Here is a 20,963-nt window from a genome sequence, read left to right on the forward strand (position 1 = left end):
AAAAAAAAAAAAAAAAAAAAAAAAAAAAAAATATATATATATATATATATATATATATATATATATATATATATATATATGTTGACACATAATGACATGAAAATATATATTTATTTTTTAGCAACAACATATTCTAACTGTTTATTTTGTATTTTTATCAAATTTTTAAAATTTATTAAAAAAATTACTTACTAATTTAATGAATAGAAAGTTTTGAGTCGTGACATCGGCACAGGTGTTGCATCATGCCGATATCTTGTTGGTACGATAAGACATTGTGAATACGGCTCTTCCGATGGGTACTTAAATCTTTGAATCTTAGCACCATTGAAGCGGCAAAGTTCAGTCCTAGAAGGTGATAACAAAACCAGCAGATGACAGTCATGTCACCTAGCTAGTAGTATATCACCCCAAAACAAGCATCTAATATATTTTTCAGAACATTAGCTAAGACAAAATATCTTAAGCTTGTTGAAAACAAAGATATTAAACTGATCAACTTGAAACCAAAATCATGAGGCAGGTTCTGAAGGTAGTGTGCATTACACTGAAAAGAAGAGAAGTTACAATAGTTACAATAGTTTTTCCCTCAAATGAATAATCAAGAGGGAGATGTGCAGTTCACGGTCTATGGAATGCAACAAATTAAGCTTTCAGATGTTGCAGAAAACTTGGGAATGCATAAACAGATAAATGCAGAAAAGAAAACACACAGTTGATTAACAAATATAGAGATTTGTAAACAGTAGTCCACAGAAGTTAGCAGAATTTGATGGTTTCCAGCTAAACTAAAATTTGATGCGATCGCGTAATTTGATGCTGGCTCTTGCTCATGCTAGGCCAACCTGATCCTTATACTTACTGTACACCATGTTTAACTAGCACTTATCGATAAAAGCTTGAACAAGTCTAAACTAAATTGAACAAGGAATCATTTAAATGCACATCCATATAAATTTCATTGGCATAGTCTTGGTAATTTTTCAGTATGTTTTGCAATTTCAGACTTAATAGTTTCAGCAAAATGATCAGAGGAAGATGTCATTGGGTAGTTTTTGTTGTGCTGCACTAAAAGGCTTATTAACACTTGACTGAACTGTACAAATTCAGGGTTATTTTTATTTGCTATGCTCTATTTATTCAAAGGGACCAAAAGAAAAACTACTGTTTTCTCAACAAACTCTACACTATCAATAAACCTAATGATTTAGATGAAAACTAACGTCTCCTTGAAAGAGAGTCGGTTGCTTATAAGTAGTAGAGAGCTTACATTCGGCTCATTTTCATAGGAAAAAAATAAGGAACCATCTGTAAATGACAATAAAAATGGCTGAAAATAACTTGGCAAAAACTTTCGATGACCGGTGCCTCTTGAAAGAATTGCTAGTTGTTGTTATATTTTATAATAATATAATAACTCTTGCATTCATGAAGGAATGCAAGTTACTCTTTTTATACCTATCACTTCCTTTGCTTTAATTGAAACCTAACCTATATATATAAGTTTGCAATTGATGGAGTTTTAACGTATGTACACTCTTAAGGCTGCGTTTGGTTCGGGTATAAGTAAGAACTGCTAGTTTCAGGGATAAATACAAGTTCAGGTATAAGCAGGAACTAGACCAATTTTGCGTTTGGATGAAAATTGAGTTGTTCCTAGAAATAAGGTAAATAGTGTTTGGATGGTTAGATTGGAACTAGAGGAATAAGAGTTATAATTTGAAATTAAAATTATATTATGTAATTAGTTAACATCAAAATATTACATAAAAATAAATAAGAAATTAATTATTAATAATTAATTATAAATAATAATTATTATTAATAATTATTAATAATTAATTACAAATAATAAATTAATAATATTGAATATCTAATTAATAATAATAATTATTATTAATAAATAATAGTAATTATTAATTATTCTTATTAATTAATTATAAATAATAAATCAATAATAATATTTATTCTCTAATTATTAATAATAATTAATATTAATATTTATTAATAAATAATAATAATTAATATTAATATTTATTAATAAATAATAATAATTATTAATAATTATTTATAAATAATAAATTAATAATAATATTGATTATTTAATTATTAAGAATAATTATTATTAATAATTATTAATAAATTATTATAATTATTATTAATTATTAATAATTAATTAATAATAATAAATTAATAATAATATCGATTATCTAATTATTAAGAATAATAATTATTAATTAATGATGATTAATAAATAATAATAATAATAATAATAATTAATTAATTAATTATTAATTATAAATAATAAATTAATAATAATATCGATTATCATTAAGAATAATAATTATTAATAATTATTAATAAATAATCATGAATATTATTAATTATTAATAATTAATTATAAATAATAAATAAATAAATTATTTAATTATTAAAGCAATAAATAATGATTTAAATATATTAATTAGATTAATTAATAATTTGCTGTCATTAAAATTAAATTTTGATTTTAATTAACCTTGTTCTCATCAAGAAACAAGCTTGTTCCAGGAAACAGGTGGAACAGCAGTTCCAGCCTTATACTAGCTTGTTCCAGATTCCTGGGAACTACTGTTCCTGTCACGCCCCGGATTACTCGTTCCCTGGGCACGCCGACAAATCCGCCGTACACAAAGAAATTTTTCCTGTATATGAGGCGATAGCTGTAACTGTAAAATATACAATACTACAACCAGTAGTATAGAGTTGCTAGAAAATAAACAGGTACAAACAAACGAGTTCCATATATATACAAGGCATCCAGGTACAAAACACTCGCTCTAGCGAGTTACAACATCTGTATATACATGAACTCTAAAATGAAAGTACAACTACCTGCAGAAGGTACTTCACTAGTCCAGGCTCGTCTGGTAGGGCTCTATCTCGCGATGCTCTTACCTCGATCTAAATCAGGAACAGCAGCAGCCGAAGACGATGGCTCTACAAAAACAGTGGTAACAACTGGGCGTGAGAAACTACTGTAAAAACAAGTAGTTCTCAGTGGGTGCCGCCCTCAACATCATCGGTCCACCCACTAAATCTACAGAAGAAAGTAAAGATAGTAGAAAAAGCTGAAAAAAAATTTACAGCTATGCCACTACACTATCTTGCTCTACACCAACCAACTGTAGTAAAAGTCAACTCTGACCCAACCTCACTAGGGAGTGTAAGTATACCCGTCCCAGGGACTGTGAACGCACCCGTCCCGCCGGTCGAAGCTAAGGCTACCTCCAGTCTAAACAGTCAGTGGATAGCAAGTCCAAACAGGATGCATCGATATCAACGCAAAAGCATTAAGTCTGACTCCGGAGTGGCACTCGTGGGCGCGACCCAATCGAGTATGCAAGCGTGTCTCTGTCGAGCTCAATCAGGCTCTCGCAGGCTAAAGTCAAGTAAATCGGATCTGACAACCAACAAGTCATATGCCCTTGGCACAATCTGACGCCAAAACGGCGATCCGGGTCCACCATCAATCCCGACGGCATCCACTAGTCCGGAACAGTCTAAACACTACTGTAAAAATAGGCTCGGCATCCCAGCACGAGCGTAACAGCTATCTAAACTACCTGGAGTACTCACCACAAGGATACTGCGGCGATACAAAAATACAACGGCTCCTAGAACTAAATCAGGCAGTTTAAACATATGACAGGTCCAAAACGCTGGTTTTCTCCTATGTTAAATCCAAGTCCAACATGTATAATTATTAACAATTAATACCATGCTCCAAATTCAGTTCATATGTCAAAAGCATGCACAATCCATGAATTTGAGCTAGAACAATAGTAACGTAAAAACGCGAAATATACATGTCGACCAACAAGACCCTAGGAGTAGAAATCCGATGATAAACCCACCTTAAACGCTACTTCCAATCCTGCGCGACGTCGAGAACGGCGGAATCGCACCCTCGCCCGGCCTCCCCGCGATGCTACGACGACAAACGTACACTCGACTCGCTCGCTCACCCGCCTCGCTCGTAAGAAGGAAACCAAGTCCCTGCTAATTAATTAGCTCAACTTGGGAATATAAAGCAACAACAAAAATTAAAAGAAAGGAGGATAAGGATGGGAGCACGTTGTGAGATCCCAGATAGTCCTATATATGAGATATAATAGGGCTAAATTCTTAACCCGGCTTAAGCATTTTGGGTGGTAGCTAGACCTAAGAAGTTAACAGAGTTAAGCGTGCTAGGACGGGAGTAGTCCTAGGATGGGTGACCTCCTGGGAAGTCGGGGCGCCACAGATGGTATCAGAGCCAATTACCAGCCGGAAGTGTGAGATGAGTCTCGGCTGAGCCAGGGTCTGGATGACGGGCTAGCGAGATGAGTCTCACATCGCCTGGTACTTGTGAGTCTGAGCCTGACGAGGACGTCAGGGCTTAAAGGAGGGAAGATTGTGAGACCCCAGATAGTCCTATATATGAGATATAATAGGGCTAAACTCTTAACCCGGCTTAAGCATTTTGGGTGGTAGCTAGACCCAAGAGGTTAAGAGAGTTAAGCGTGCTAGGACGGGAGTAGTCCTAGGATGGGTGACCCCCTGGGAAGTCGGGGCGCCACACACGTGGACTCCACCGCCTAAATAAACACAATTGCCCACAAGCCCCTATACAACTAGGCACAACTTTAGTTCTCTACAATATAAATGTTGTCAATTTGCTAAAGTTCAGTATATCACAGTTCCCGAGAACCAAACATACCGTTTGGGAACAAAGGGAGGAACAAGAGCTTATTCCCCCCCTTGTTCCTGAACCAAACGCTACCTTAGCTATTTAATTCATGCATCGTATACCTCTTAAAGCTTCGTAACTTATAGGCCTAAGAAGCCAATATATAGAGGGCCTCTCTACTTCACACCACACAAGAAAAATAAAAGATTATAGTTTTATTTTACTATCTCTTGTGAGAGAGAGAAGGTCGAAAAAAGGTGTTCTTTCGGTGGAGTTTTGGACTCATCTACTTTTTTGTGGTGAAGCTACACGACGAGAGTCGAGCCGTTGTATCATGAAGGGGACAAGTCAGTATTCTGCTGTATCGGTTCAAAGGCTTTGCCAACCGCAGAGGGCTTGAATCTTTTTAAAGAGAGTGAGATTTTCGTGCTTTGATCTACTCGTTGACACTTTTTAAAATTATTTTATAGCTAATCTCTATTTTTAGAATATATACACCAACACTAATTTTTGTCTAAACAAATAGATTTGTTGACAGCAGTATAGAGATTGGCAAAAAGACGATAGTTTAATTATGTCTTTGGAAAAGGAAAGATAATTAATAAAAGTGACGCTAAGTGTTATAAGGTGCATTTAAGCATATTTAAAATAGTACGGTTCATCCATCCGGACAGTATATATATGATTTGGCACGAAACGAACCGACTTTCCCGTCGAGGTCTCTCTCAACCATGCTTGCAGCCTTGTCTTTTTCCATCATATAATGATAATGATCTGAAGGATAGTATGTCAGGACATGCTAGTTCAAGTGTACCTTTCCTTCTCTCCATCTGCTAAAATTATTTGTCTCGCAACGATTTAGCCAACTAGCACCAATGCAATGATTCAGCCTACTATTACAGTTTTACTAATAACTCGTTATATCAGGGACGGAGCTACATAGAGGCCCAAAGTGGCTATACCCTCCTCAACTTTTTAATACTTGTTTAATAGTCATTCAAATTTTTTTTTTTTTTTTTTTTTTTTTTTTTTTTTTTTTTTGTGGATCACAGATAGCTTTGGCCTCCCTAATTTTTCAATATTTACTTAATATATAGTATGGTGCCAACATAGCTCTCTCTCTCTCTCTTTCTCCTAATCGGTATACTCTTTTTATGGGTGCAAATATATTAAAAGCTTCTTGCTTATAGAATATTTTATAATATACTCTAAAAATTTTATTTAATAATTTTTTAAAACTTTTATTTATCTTAAGTGAGCTCTTTTATTTGACTAAATCAATAATTGCATTAAATTTAATAGCTATGTTAATTTTATTTACTAAAAAAATAAGAAATTACTATTAGATTTAGTAAATTTCTAAGTTATTTTAATGTAATAATATAAAAAAATAATTAGAAGTTAAACATATGAAAATAAAAACATAAAGTTCATACTTTACATTATTTATTTAATTAATAATTTTTTAATAAAAAATTTTTAATTAGAAAAAATTTTGTTTATTATTTATTGCTAAAGTTCTATTTAGAAAATAGTAGTTTTATTCTTCATACTGAAAGTAGACTTGTTAGGTTTTTCTAATTCCAGCCGAAAATCGTAGCAATAGTTCTAATAGTTTTTTTTTTTTTTTTTTGAGAGATAGGTAGCCCGCTATCCGCTTCGTTTATTTTATTTAGAAATAAACTTAGTTAGAAATGTGAATCAACAAGGATTCGAACTTGGGTTTCAGGTACCAACCACCAAGCCCTTTTGCCACTTGCGCTAGGGACGGTCGGTATATTTAAGTTTAGTTATAATTAATACTGATCATTATATGTCCGACTAATAATCCCTTCCTCATCTTGTCACATCAAGAACATAATAGTTATAGGTTCACCATGCATCCTTCTTCTCATGCGCACATGAATAGACACAACAACTCAAAAAGATAATCTCGTATAGAAATAGCTAGAAATATCCACTTCGTAACAGCAATAAAAGTATAGGAAATAAAATGAACCAAAATTAATTAAACTCCTAATTTGTTTGGCTCATAAGAGGAATCGGAATCAAAATCATGTTCAAATTAAAATTTTAAAAATTTTAAAAAATTAAATTTTAGTTAAAAATTATGTTTTCTTTCAAAACTTGTAATTTAAATTTAAACTCACAATTTAAAATTATAATTCAAATTCAAGTTTACAGTCAAAATTTAGATGTAGAACTAAATTCATATATCAAACTTATATTAGAATTTAAATTTGGACTTAAGGAAATAAAAATTAACATTTGGACCTTTATATTCAAACTTAGAATTAAATTTATTCTAAAATTGAATATAAATTAATGTTTGAATTTGAATAATTGTTAGTGAAAAAAAGGTTTCTTTTGTTTCCTTTATCCCTTTTCCAATCAATTAAAGTTGATTTCCCACCCGGCCACTATGGTAGGAATCATTTTGAAGGAATTCGATTCCCCCCCTAATGAAATTCGGAATGCTAATCCCTTAAATAAAACAACAACAATAGAAATAGATCATTCGGATTTCCATTTGAAGCCTCAAATCTTTCAATATCTTAAATTCGTTAAAATAAAAAATTAGCTTAAATTTTAAAGTCAATTATCGTTGACCGATTCAAATCAAATAAATTGAAAAATTGCACAAAAGAAATAAAAATTTTGAAATTTTGAATAGTCGACTTGAAATGGTTCATAATTAAAATAAGTTATGTAAGGAGGGGGCGGGAAGGGTCTGGGCCCTTTGGGGGTTTTATATTTCGAGAGAAATTTGTAAATATTGTTCTCCTTCATCCTATTGGTGCGTTTGGTTCGCGCTATCTTTTAAAAATTCCTAGTAATCCAATAAGAATGAAAAAATATGACGGTGTTTGGCTAAACGCACTAAGTAATCTAGTTGGTAATATTGGATTCACTTGGGAATAAGATTCACCCCAAAGTACTAATCTCATTCCCTTGAGGGAGGGTGGGTATCCTCATATTAATGGATTGGGGTAATCATAATATGTCTAATCTCTTTCTTTCTTCCTACCCGCCGGCTAATTGATATTATTTTTCTTTACACTCTAACCTTATATCTCTCTCTAAACTTATTTTTCTCTTTAAAATTCAACTTTTTTTTCTCTCTCTAAACTAAGCTTTCTCTCTCTCTCTCTTTCTAAAATTTCAACTCTCTCACTCCGTCTAATTTCGACTATATTTTTCTTTCTATTTTTTTAATTATGCTCTTTCTCTAACTTATACTCTCTCTCCCTTTTTCTAAAGAGATGTTGAAACTTTTGGTAACATTATCTAAAATTAATTAAATAAATAAATTAATTAATTGTATAATTTTTGTAATATTAAATAACATGGCTAATTAATATTATCGTGTGAACCAAACACAGTAATTCCACATTCTTAGTAATAAGATTCTCGGATATCTTTTATTCCTAGTAATTTTTTATAATGCGAACCAAACGCACCCTAAAAGCAATATTTTATTATTGTCTTATCATTTTTTTAATATTAAAATCTAAAGATTTGTGAACCCTAGGATGAAGGGATGTAAAATTTGTACCTTTTTCAGAATTTATCAAAATATTATTTTCATAAAATTTTATTAAAATTTTATTAGAGTTGAATTATGAAATGATTTATTTGTCCTCACTCTTACCAACCACCATATAATTTATAACTTTTGGTTCAAATTATATTAGTTAGGACATTTTATTTTTTATTCGGTGCATAATTTAATTTGTTTTCAATTTATGCCATCATATTTTTTAACCTAAGTACTTATTAATGAAATCTAATTTGTCTTATTACTAATTAAAAAGGAATTGATAATAGTTAATTGATTTGGTCAAATAAATACTTAGTTATATTTTTCAACATAATGCTAGCCATATGAATAATTCTGGTAATTCTCGAAATTTATGGAGGGGGTCCACATACAATTTTTTTTGAGGATTAATTGCACATTGGTTCTCAGTTTTTTCACTGTTTTTATTTTGATCCCTAATTCATTTTTTCACAATCAAAATTTCAAATCTCTTGGTTTCATCGCGATAAAATAGCACAGCTAAAAGAAGATTTAGAATTAACGACATTATCATGCCAGTGCCTATTTAGTTTTTTTTTTCATACAAAATTTTAGTCTCTAAACTGTGCATGCTTTTTACTTTAGTCCCCAAAAATAAAAATTCAAATTCAAATCAAATTTTTATTGTGAACCCTAAAGAAGGTCTCCCCTTATTTTGGGAGGGGGATTGTGGGGCCCACATGCATTTTTTTAAAAATTAATCGCACATTTGTCCTAACCTTTTCACTATTTTTATTTTAGTCCTTAATTTTTTTTTTTTTGCAATTAAAATTTCAAATCTCCTAATTTCATGGCAATAAAATGGCACTGTTAAAAGAGATTTTAAAATTAACGATATTATCATGTCATCGCTTATTTAGCTTTCTTTTACATGTCAATTTTAGTTCATAAACTTCATATTTTACTTTAATCCCCAAAAATAAAAATTCGAAATCAAATCAAATCTTTAGCTTTCTTTTCCATAAAAGAGGCTTTAGAATTAACGACATTATGGTGCCATCGGCTATTTAGTTTTTTTTTTCCATATAAAATTTAGGGACCTATTTAGGTTTTTTTTTCCATATAAAATTTATTCCTTAAATTTTGCATATTTTTCACTTTAGTCCCCAAAAATAAAAATTCAAAATCAAATCAAATCTGTATTGTCAACCCTAAAGAAGGCCTCTCCTTATTTTGGGGGTTGTGAGGCCCACATGCAATTTTTTAAAAATTAATTGCACATTGGTCCTAACTTTTTTACTATTTTTTATTTTGGTGCTTAATTTTTTTTTTACAATCAAATTTTCAAATCTCTTGATTTTATTGCAATAAAGTGGTACTGTTAAAAGAAATTTTAGAATTAACGATATTATCATACCATCGCCTATTTAGCTTCTTTTTGCATGTCAATTTTAGTTCCTAAACTTTAGTTTTTACTTTAACCATCAAAAATAAAAATTCTAAATTTTGAATTTAAATCCGAAATTAATCTTAAAATTAATCTTAAAATATGGTCTCCTCTTATTTTGGGAGGGGCCTATATATATATATATATATATATATATATATATATATATATATATAGTNTCAAAAACCGGTAACCTAATTCTTTACACGTCAATCCTACTACACCCGGGAGATCTCAACTCATGGTCTCCTCTTATTTTGGGAGGGGCCTATATATATATATATATATATATATATATATATATATATATATATATATACCGTTCGGATGAAAAAATGTGCTCTTAGGATGATAATGGTTACGGTTAGGTTGATAGTGGGGCCCCTAGGGTTGAGTGGGTGGTTGGTTGAATAGTATAATCGAACGGGTGAAAATAATTAAAGAGTAGATCAAACGGTTAAAAACTTATGAGTACAAGAGGCTCTATACTGATATGAGTATAGTAGCCGAACTCTCTCTCTATATATATAATTAGGCTGGAATTATATTAATAGCACCAAGTTGTTGATGCTATTAAGTTTTTGACCATTTGATGAAAAAATGTACGGCTAGGATGATGTGGGTCCCTAAGATTGAGTGAGTTGTTAGTTGAATAGTATAATCTAATGGATGAAAATAGTTAAAGAGTTAAATTTAATGGCAGAAAACTTGGTAGCACCAAGTGCTTGGTGCTATCGATAGTATCCCAGCCGGACTCTCTCTTTCTCTCTATATATAGAGCTAGACTGGTATATTATCGGTAGCACGGAGGCCTTCGTGCTACAAAGTTGTTTTCGATGATGCAGCTTCCAAATCGACGATCGACTCCGTTAGACTTGATCTACACTATTAAAAGTATTTGGAAACTAAATTTTATAATTTTTCGACATCATTTACCTATCAAACGAGTAGTCTAAAAATAAACGACTGAAAATAAAAATTTCATAAAAAATGATAATAAAATACTTGAATTTAAGATCAGAGGTGCTAATCTTACTTTAAATAATGAAAAAAAATTTCTATAAAAATTTCATCAGATTTGGATTGTTTTATACCGTTAAATTCACAAACGCATCACATCTACCATTAAAATTGTTAATTTTGAGATCTTTTGATCACTAACCAAACGATGTCGAAAAGTTATGAAATTTAGTTTCCAAATATCTTTAATAGTAGATCAAGTCTAACGGAACCGATCATCGATTTGGAAGCCGATCATCGAAAACAACTTGGTAGCACGAAAGTCTCTGTGCTACCGATAGTTAGCTCTCTCTCTCTCTCTATATATATTAATTTTATTTATAATAATTTATATAATAATATATTTCTGTCGCATCGCGCGGCCCTTAACTAGTGTCCATAATAGTTGAGGGAGAAAGAGAGAAAAAAAAAAGAAAAAAAAGAAAAAGCCGGCCCCACCCTCACCCCCAATCGGCTGGGCCCCGCTCGCACCCCAATCCCTATCAACTCTTTCTAAGTGCCACCTGTATTGAACTGGGATTTCATTATATTAATTAATTATTAAATTAAATATTAATAATAATACAGGTACAGAGATATAGATATAGGTAGCTATAAATTGATATAGAGAGTATATATGCTGCTTGTTGACATTGACTGCAATGCCATGTTGCCACTCAAAGTGCGCCAGCTGCATGGCAATTTTTGGACGGCAATCTTTCAATCATACAATGGGATGGAGAATTTGACGAAAGAATGGTGTACGTGTGTATGTACGTATCATGATTGTGGTCATCAAGCACCAACTTGTTCTTTGAATAAATCTTTATATTAATTACATCGACTTCCCCTTACAACAAATATATAGGCTACACGTACGCCAACAAATTTTACAGTTGTGGATATATAGTATGAATGTACCTTAAATAAAGGAATAATTATCTATATACCCTTTGTACGTTTAAAAATATCTTTTTTTCTAAAATATCTCTCATATATTCTACCGTTATTGTAAAATACTCCCGCAGTTATCTCCTGTTAAGTTAACTTGGGTTCAACGTGAGTTAAACATCTACCACAGTTAAAAAAAACTAAAATGCTAATTTTGCCCTTAACTTAAGGACAAATAAGAAATATTGGTGACGATAGAGAGGTATATTGAAAAAGACCAAATGTCAAAATATTTTTTGTGCCCCTGACTTTAAGGATAAATAAAAAAATCAGTGATGATGGAAGGGTATATTTGAAAGGGCAAAATAGTAATTTTACAGAGATAACAGAGTTTATTAACAGATTTTAACTCTAGGGCACCGTTTGGTTTGGGAATAGGGATAGGGATAGGCCCTTATCCCCCCCTTTATACCCAAACGCTAATTTTTTACTCGAGAATAGTAGTTCTCGGTTATCCCCACCAACACCTCCATTTTCTATATAAAACTTTCTAATATTTTTCTTATCCTCGGGAACAACCCAATTTTCATCCAAACGCTATTTTTCTTATCCTCATACTTGTACCTATCCCTGTAATAGCTAGTTCTTGCTTATACCCGAACCAAACGGTACCTAGGGGTATATTAGAAATAGGTTGGAACGTAGAAAGGGTATTTTCAATGTTAGCCTTCTAAGAAGGGTAAATTGAAAAGTCGAAAACTTTTCAGGAATATATAAGTAATTGCCCTTTAAATAAAATATTAGGTGTAAAGTTATTATATTTTTCCGAAGTATATATAAATATGTTGGTACGTTTGTCTTTCTAATATTGGATAAAAAATTATAGGATTGAAATAATAATAGTTCTTTTTAGAGTTTAGTGATCATTTTAAAATTTAATGGTTTTTCTAAAAAATAATATTAATTTTAAAACTAAAAATGGTCAAAGAATTAATAGAAAGATTAAAATATTGAAAGCATCGCATCAGTAGTACTTCTGAAAGCACTATAGGCGGATTCAATATTTAGTAATAACTTTTAAAATTATTACTATTTATTTTTTTTCGCAGCAGTTCATGATATATATTTGTGCGGCTATTATATCACTACTGCTAATTAATCAGTTCTTAATGATGACACAATTAATTATTTGGCTATTGACAACGTACGTATGTTTGCTAACTAAATAATTCTTAATCACGCCACAACTCGATCTTTGGGCATATTTTGCATTCAAAATTAGATTGATCATAATTCTAAAATGTAGTGGATCGCAGTAGACTAGGATTAGGACAAAATTGGAGAGATATATACCAAATTAGCATTTTATGCTTTTAAGATAACCAGAAAAACTATACGTAGGAAAAAAAAAAAAAAAGATTAAAGAAAATTAGCATGAAATTGGTATTTGTAGTGCAAACTGATTGGAGACGCTCACCCTCACGTGGTTCAAGGGAATATCAAACCTTTTATCATCAAAACTTTGGTGGGGTTAGATATAAAATTCACTTATTACCTTATTTAGTTTATTTGGGGTTTGGTTCGACAACTTATATAATGGACTAGTTAGAAATTGGTTTAAGCTTTAGTTAATCCATTTCGTATATTGGGCCAAGTGACTGCATGAAAGAGATTCTCTTTGGTACTGTTTGGTTCGGGTATAAGCAAGAACTAGCTATTACAGGGATAGGTCCAAGTATGAGGATAAAAAAAATAGTGTTTGGATGAAAATTGGGTTGTTCCCGAGGATAAGAACAATTTTAGATAGTTTTATATAGAAAATGAAGGTGTCGGTGGGGATAACCGAGAACTACTATTCTCGGATAAAAAATTAACGTTTGGATATAAAGGGGGGATAAGAGCCTATTCCTATCCCTATCCCCTAACCAAACGCTGCTTTTGGGTTTTGTATGAGGGTTCTCATTTTTTGCTCTTAAGGAATTTTTTTTCTTGACATAGAGAAGAGAGGTAATTAAAGAGAGGGTTGGAGAAGAAGTTCTTTTATTTTTCTTGCTTGATTCAAAGATTTCAAGGTTGATTGGAAGATTTTTAAAAGGCATTTCGAAGCAGATTTCGTAGATTTCGAAGATGCTTCAAAAAAATGAGCAGCAAGAAGGATTTTTTTCCAATTAGAAGGTTGCAAGCCATCATAATAGATTGGTAATTTCTACCCAAAATTTGTAATTTTCTCATTTGATAGTGATTTGGTCAATCCATATCCGTGGAAGCTCGGTTTGGGTGAACCATGTAAATTAATCTTATGTTATTGTTGTGGTTGTGCTAACTTGAGCATTTCATTTATACTTTATTTACTCTAAACTTTGCATATCTTGATTGTGGATAATTTAGATACATCATATTTGTTTACTAGTGTAGATAGTATCTTGATAGTATGGGTTCCGTCATTATCGCACTACACAACCAGTTTAGAAACCTCTACAAAAAGCATCATAATCATATTTAAGACAAGTAAAAGATAATTTAGATGATATTAATAATTAAAATTGATAATGACATATGAAATAGATAAAATAAAAAGTGAAATTAATTGGGAATTCTCACATTTACATGTACTGCAAGTAAATAGAAGGAAGAAGAAAATATGGTAGTTGTATAGGTGAAATATCATACATTATAAAAGAGCATTTCAATTTTCAAATTATATTTTTATACAACTCCGAATTCATAATTTTTCACTTTGTTTAAGGTATCATATTGCAATATTATTTAAAAAATTAATATAATTACAAAATTATGAAAATTTGTAGGAGAGAACAAATTATGAGCCTTATTGTAGGGTTGCACAAGGAACCGTCATAAGTAAAGATCCAACTACATAAGTAGGGGAAAGGTTGAAAAATTATTAGTTTTAAAAATTTATATTGAAGTAGCAATAATTTTCTCTAAAAAGTTAATTAGATCATATGTAAATTTCAAAATCATTGGAAACATTGTACTTTAGAGTATCGTTTGGCCATCTTCTACTTCTATAAGTAATATTATTGCAATGTTTTATAGTCGAGATTTAATGATATGTATTAAAACTGAGAGTTCTTATACTTTTCCCTCTAAATTTTTTAGGTTGAATATATTCGAATGCAATGTAATCAATATTAAAGTACTCTTGGCTATGAGAGGATTTGCTTTGTTTTTCTTTTTCTAAATGAAATAAGCGAAACAGGTTGCGTGCTACCTAGCTCTCAATATATATATATTTTAAATAATGAAAATATACGTTTTATTTTTTTATTGATCAGTCATACTAATGGAGCTTATTTGAACAACATATTGAATATTATTGGTCTATATAGAAAAAAAAAAAAGAGATTGCTAATTTACTTATGTAATTATGACAATTGTGACTTTAAAGATTTTGGTACGTATAATTACTCTTTACTTAAACTAGTAGGGGCGGTTGGAAAATTGCTGCTACAAAACCACGAAATCCAACTCGTATAGCTATGCAGTGGCCATTAAAAAAAATGTTGCTACTCATTTAAACTAATAGTGACATTTCAAAATTTGCCACTATAAATCACTAAAATTGGCTAATTAAATACAAATAATTACGACTATCAAAGTGTCATGATACCAAAGAATATTGTCCCAGTATAATAGCGACAATTCAAAAGTACTGCTAAATCAAAAAGCGACTAATCGAACTAAATAAGTCTTTTTGTAAAGTAAATGATTATCTTTAGCTGCAGACTAATCGAACTAAATTGTAAGGACTTATTTTTTAAAAAAAAATTACTATAAAGGGATAAATTTGCATTACTTAAACTTTTTTAGAAGTAAATATGAAGTCGGAAATTTTGGACGGTATGTACATAGGCAACCGCTCCTATATTTTTTTTATGGGACTTTTACTTTTATACTCTTTACTACAATTCAAAATTTTTAAATTTGTATTAATTATTTTTTAAAATAGCCTTTTAAATTTTTAATTCTCACTACAACAGAATTGGATTATAGAGACACATCTTTGGGACATTTTTATATAAGTGTTCCATTTATGTCAATTTTTTTTAAAAAAAATCTAATAATGTCTAAATATAAAACCTAATCCAATTAAAAACAAAAAGTTTCTCTACTCAACCAACCACACCCAGCTCACTTGGCTCGATTACAAATAAAAAAGAAAAAAAAAAAATTGATCACCATATTTCCTTCTCCTGCTCTGCCACCGTAGCCTACGAGGTAGAGTTCCGGTGGCTGGAGTTCGGCCGCGAGGATTTCGCAGGGACAGTAGAGAGTTACGATTGTCACGTATCCCTTCGCCACAAGTCGCTAGAAGAGTGGGTGCCAAATATTAAGACTGCACTACCTATAGCGACGCCACATGTAACAACACTTTTAAAAAGTGTCGGTAATCTAGCTAGCAACACTTTTTTTTTATCTATACCGACATTTAAAAGTATCGCTATATACCGTTTTTGTTGTAGTGTCTATTAGTGAAACCTATAGAGGGCCAGGAGATATTTGAAGGAATTTTTCAAATGAACAAAAGTATTTTGGTCAAATAAAATAAATTAGATATTTTTGAAGTTTTAAACAGCCTATTAAATACTATATGTGATCTTCCCTTTCAATCACTTCTAAAATGACATAATAATGTGATAAATAAGATTCAATTGAACGAGATTAAGACGAAGGAGTAATGCTAGTACATCCAAAAAATGAATGTAAATCTTACATCCTAGCTAGTCATGCATCCAAATATCAAAATTTGTTCATTATTTATATCAACATGTTATTTTATATATTTAAACTTCAAAAAAAAAAATTTCAAGTCCTTAAATATATATAAGTATTTTTTTTTTTTTGAGAGAAAAGATAGCACGTTATCCGCTTCATTCATTAGGGTGATGAACTAGGCTACAAGAGTGGGGCAACCTGGGCCCCGAAAAAAAAAGAAAAAAGGACACACACGCGCGCGCGCGCACACACACACCAATTAACGCTTAGAGCTTAGCTAGGGAGTAGAGAATCCCATTCCTGTACTAGGTCGTGAAAAATACGAACAGTCATCCGCGGGTTCGGCAGGGTTGTCCTAAAAATACAGTTGTTTCTGACTTTCCAAACGGTCCACCAGCAACCTACCAACTCTGATAGGCTATTTCTCTTCAAATGATGATTCTTCCTAGCTGTCCATCTTCCCTTTCAATCACTTATATAAGTAAAATTTACGCTCCATATTTAGGTAGGAGTAGTGTCAACGATCCGAACACCATCGAGATAGGACCAGCTCGTGTTTGGCTCATTCACAAAGGAGCCGAACATAAAATGACTTGTTAAAATATTGAGCTGAAAAATTCAGCTCGGTCGAACACGAGATAGCTCACGAACAACAAATTAAAAGAATTAGAAAGGATATATATATATATATATATATATATATATATATATATATATATATATATATATATATATAATTTAAGAGATATTACAAATTAGACTTTGATCTCATGGTTGAATCTTTACATATAAATCGGGCTTTTTATAGTTGAGTTGGGATTTATTTTTAGGTTGGAATAAAAATTATATAATATAATATATATATTATATAAATATAAAATATATGTATTCGAGCTATATTATAGAGTTGAACGAACACAAGTAAGTTGACCCCAGCTCGTGCTCGGCTTGTTTACTAAAAGAGCAATCGATCCCGAGCTCATTTTGAGCCGAACATGAGTTGGCTCATGAACAGCTAGCTGGACTACCCCCTATATTGGGCATACAAGTAAAAATTTATTTATCAACATGAAAAGAGTGTGACAGGCGATTTCATGGCATGGTGGCATTGGTCAAGCTGGATAAAATGATGGGTCCAATAAAATGAAACAGATTTTTTTGAATCCAGTCCCATGCATCCTATCCCATCTTGTGTGTCGAATTAAATTTGATACGCATCCTGGTGGGAATATTTGGTCCTGGAAGGAGTTGATTACTCAACGTCTCGCAACTCTTGGTAACTTTTAAAAGCTGAATTCTTCTTATCCTGAATCAATTTCTCATCTTATCTTATGCACTTTGATTTTGTACGCCAAACAAAATAAATTCTCACAGTAATGACCAGCTTGTCAAATATTCATCTTACAAAAAAATGCAGTCGTAGAGGTCGTCCTTAATGTTTACTTCTTGAATCAAAAGAGATAAGCAACATGAAATTTGTGTAACCGACCGTCCACAGAGCAAGTGACAAAGGGCTGGGTGGTCAATACCCGAGATCCAAGTTTGAATCCTGGTTGATTCACATTTTCAGCTAAGTTTATTTCTAAATGAAATAAACGAAATGGGTAGCGTGCTACCTATCTCTCCAAAAATCTCTCTCAAAAAAAAAAAAAAAAAAAAAAAAAAAAACATGAAATTTGTGTAGATTGCCGGTTTTTCTTTTTTGTGTAATTAATATCAAAATTCAAAATTGCACTGAGCTAGATTCACAAAACACTAACAAAAGTCGACATATATAATATGAGATAAAACAGGCCAACAGAATATATTCGTAATATATAGTGATGAAAAATCTTCTTGCATATATTGAATTTAACCCCTTAACATTTATAATATACAGAAAATATATTTTATGTAGGTAAAATCATTTAGAATTTTCTTGAAGTATGGACTATTCCAAGTTGGGTAACTAACATTTTAACATTTTGATTGTACTATTCAACATTTCAATTTGTGTGATCTGAGTCAATCAAATATTTTGACTTTAAGATTTGAATGAATCGTTTACCTCTGCAGGTTTATTTAGTATATTAGTTGTAGTTCTCGTAACTATAATTTTATTACAATAAGTAATTATATTAAATTTTAAAGTCAAAATATTTTTGACTAACTTAAATTAAACAAATTAAAAGATTGAATAATAAAATTAAAATTTTGAAAAGTTAGGTACCAATTCAAAATGGTCTATAATTCAAGTAAGTTATGTATGTTTTTGCGTTATATATATATCATTTTACCGTTAACCCTCTTAATATTTTCTCTCTCTAACTTTGCCTAATACTTTTTTCCCTTCACACATATGTACTGGTTGCATTCGATTTGTGCAACCTTATTAGTAGGGATGCATATGGATCCGGGGGTGGTGGAGCTCCCGCCCTGATCCGCCCCGAATGGGGCAGTAAACGGGAGGAAATAAACGGATTTGGGGCAGGAAATGGGGCAATTTTTATAATCCGTGGCGGATTCGGGGCAGGAAATGGGAAAGTTTTTGATCCGTCCCGAATCCGTCATGATCCGCCCCGAATGTATGTCTTTAAAATTTTTCCATATGTATGTATTTAAAATTTTTGAATTTTGTTGCGAGTTGTCATTGATATTTTTGATTTTTATAGTTGATATTATTAATTATATATAACTTCATAATATTATCAATTAATATTAAAAATTTTGTTGATTTATATTTATAAAATATTAATAATATTATAATTTGTAAAACAAATACTATTTGGCGGGGCCGATTTGGAGCCTCGGCGGGAGACGGGTTATAAGGCGGGGCGGATTATGAGATAACTATTTTCAATCCGTTACGGATTCGTGGCGGGAGGCGGGACGGACTTTTTGTAGTCGGGATGGGAGGCGGGGCGGGGCTCCCGCCCCAGATCCGCCCCGTTTGCATCCCTACTTATTAGGGAATGTGAACCACAATTTGATATCACGATCAACACTACAACAGAATTAGATTGTAGAGACATATGTTTGGAACACTTTTGTGTAAGTGTCCTATTTATATCAAAACATAAAAAAAAAAATCTACTAAGGTTTAAATATAAAGCCCAATCCAATAAAAAATAAAAGGTTATTCTACTTAATCCACCCCACCCAGTCTATTCGGCCCGATTACAAACAGAAAAAGGAAAAAAAAAAAAAAACCATCTCCCCTGATCTCCTCACTCAATCCACTGAAACTCTAGACGAATAGCCCTTCGCTCTCGTCCTCCTCCGCCACCGCAGCCAACAAGGTAAAGTTCCGGCGGTTGCTAAATACTTAAATAAGTTTTGGTAAATTAGCAGTATTCTTTCTAGATTATACCGACACTCTTAAACTGTCACTATATACCTAGCGACCCCACATATAGCAACATTTTCTAAAAGTATTGATAATTTAGTCAGCATTATTTTTTTTATATGTATCAATATTTAAAAATATCGCTATACATCGTTTTTATTGTAGTGCAAAAAGCACAAACCAACCTAAATGCTTAAGCTAATAGATACAAATTAAGAATCTATTTTGTATTCTACAGAACATTGTTATCCTTAGGCAGCGTTGGAATGCATTTACTCAAGAATATATAGTGTATTATAGATATGAGTGTGATCAGATATTTAGAAAGTAATAATGTATTCCGCATTCAAATCATTTTTCTAAATAATATAAATTATATTGTAGATAAAATATGCTAATTATATATTACTAGTTAAGTGTATGTGCAAATATACGTAACAATTATTTTAATTTAGTTCAAATCAATATAAATTTATACATTATATTTATTTAAAAATTTACAAGAAAAACTATAATTTATAAATTTATATGTTATATTTTATTAGAAGATATGTGCAATATTTTATATTGTACTTTTTTATATACATTAAACATTTTTATATATTTTTTAATTTATGATGAATCTACAATTTATTATGTGTTTTAAACTAAAAGCGTCAAAATTTAATTGATAATTATTTCAAAATTTAAAATTTAATTTTGATCCATTATATAATTAAAATTATTTTATTGTTAAGTCAAATTTGGTATCAAAAAATAAATTTAATTCACGATTTAAACTCAAATTTAAAATTTTAATGTAAAATAGATGGAAAGGAATGACATTTTTTTTAACAGTTTGATCATATCCATTCATTTTTATTTAAAATATTTTTAACAAATTGATTATAATCGTTTGCAGAATTAAATTTATAGATCGATATGAATATTTTTTTTAACAGATTGATCATAACCGTTCGTTTTTATTTGCGTTTTTTTAATAAATTGATCAAAACCATTCGTAGGGAATATTCTTTTATTTCTTTTTGATTTCATTTGTCATTCCTATACGCTTTTATATGTAGTATAGATATATATATTATGTAGCACACTGAATTTCAGCAAATTGCGAGGTTCTAGTGAGAGGAATAGTATTCTATACTATTCAAAGAGATTGGACTGAGTTTTGAGAGCTTGGGAGAGTTTTCGGAGCTTGTGTAGCGCTAAAACGAACTCCGAAGACCAAAATCTACAAAAGCTGCAATTTTGGCAATTGCGTACCGGTACCGAGCTTCGATACTGAAACCCTGTTGTATATTAGTTCGGACAGCTCTCGGGTTTTGCCGAACCTGGT

This window comes from Ananas comosus, linkage group 24 (assembly GCF_001540865.1).
Source record: "Ananas comosus cultivar F153 linkage group 24, ASM154086v1, whole genome shotgun sequence".
Classification (NCBI taxonomy): Eukaryota; Viridiplantae; Streptophyta; class Magnoliopsida; order Poales; family Bromeliaceae; genus Ananas; species Ananas comosus.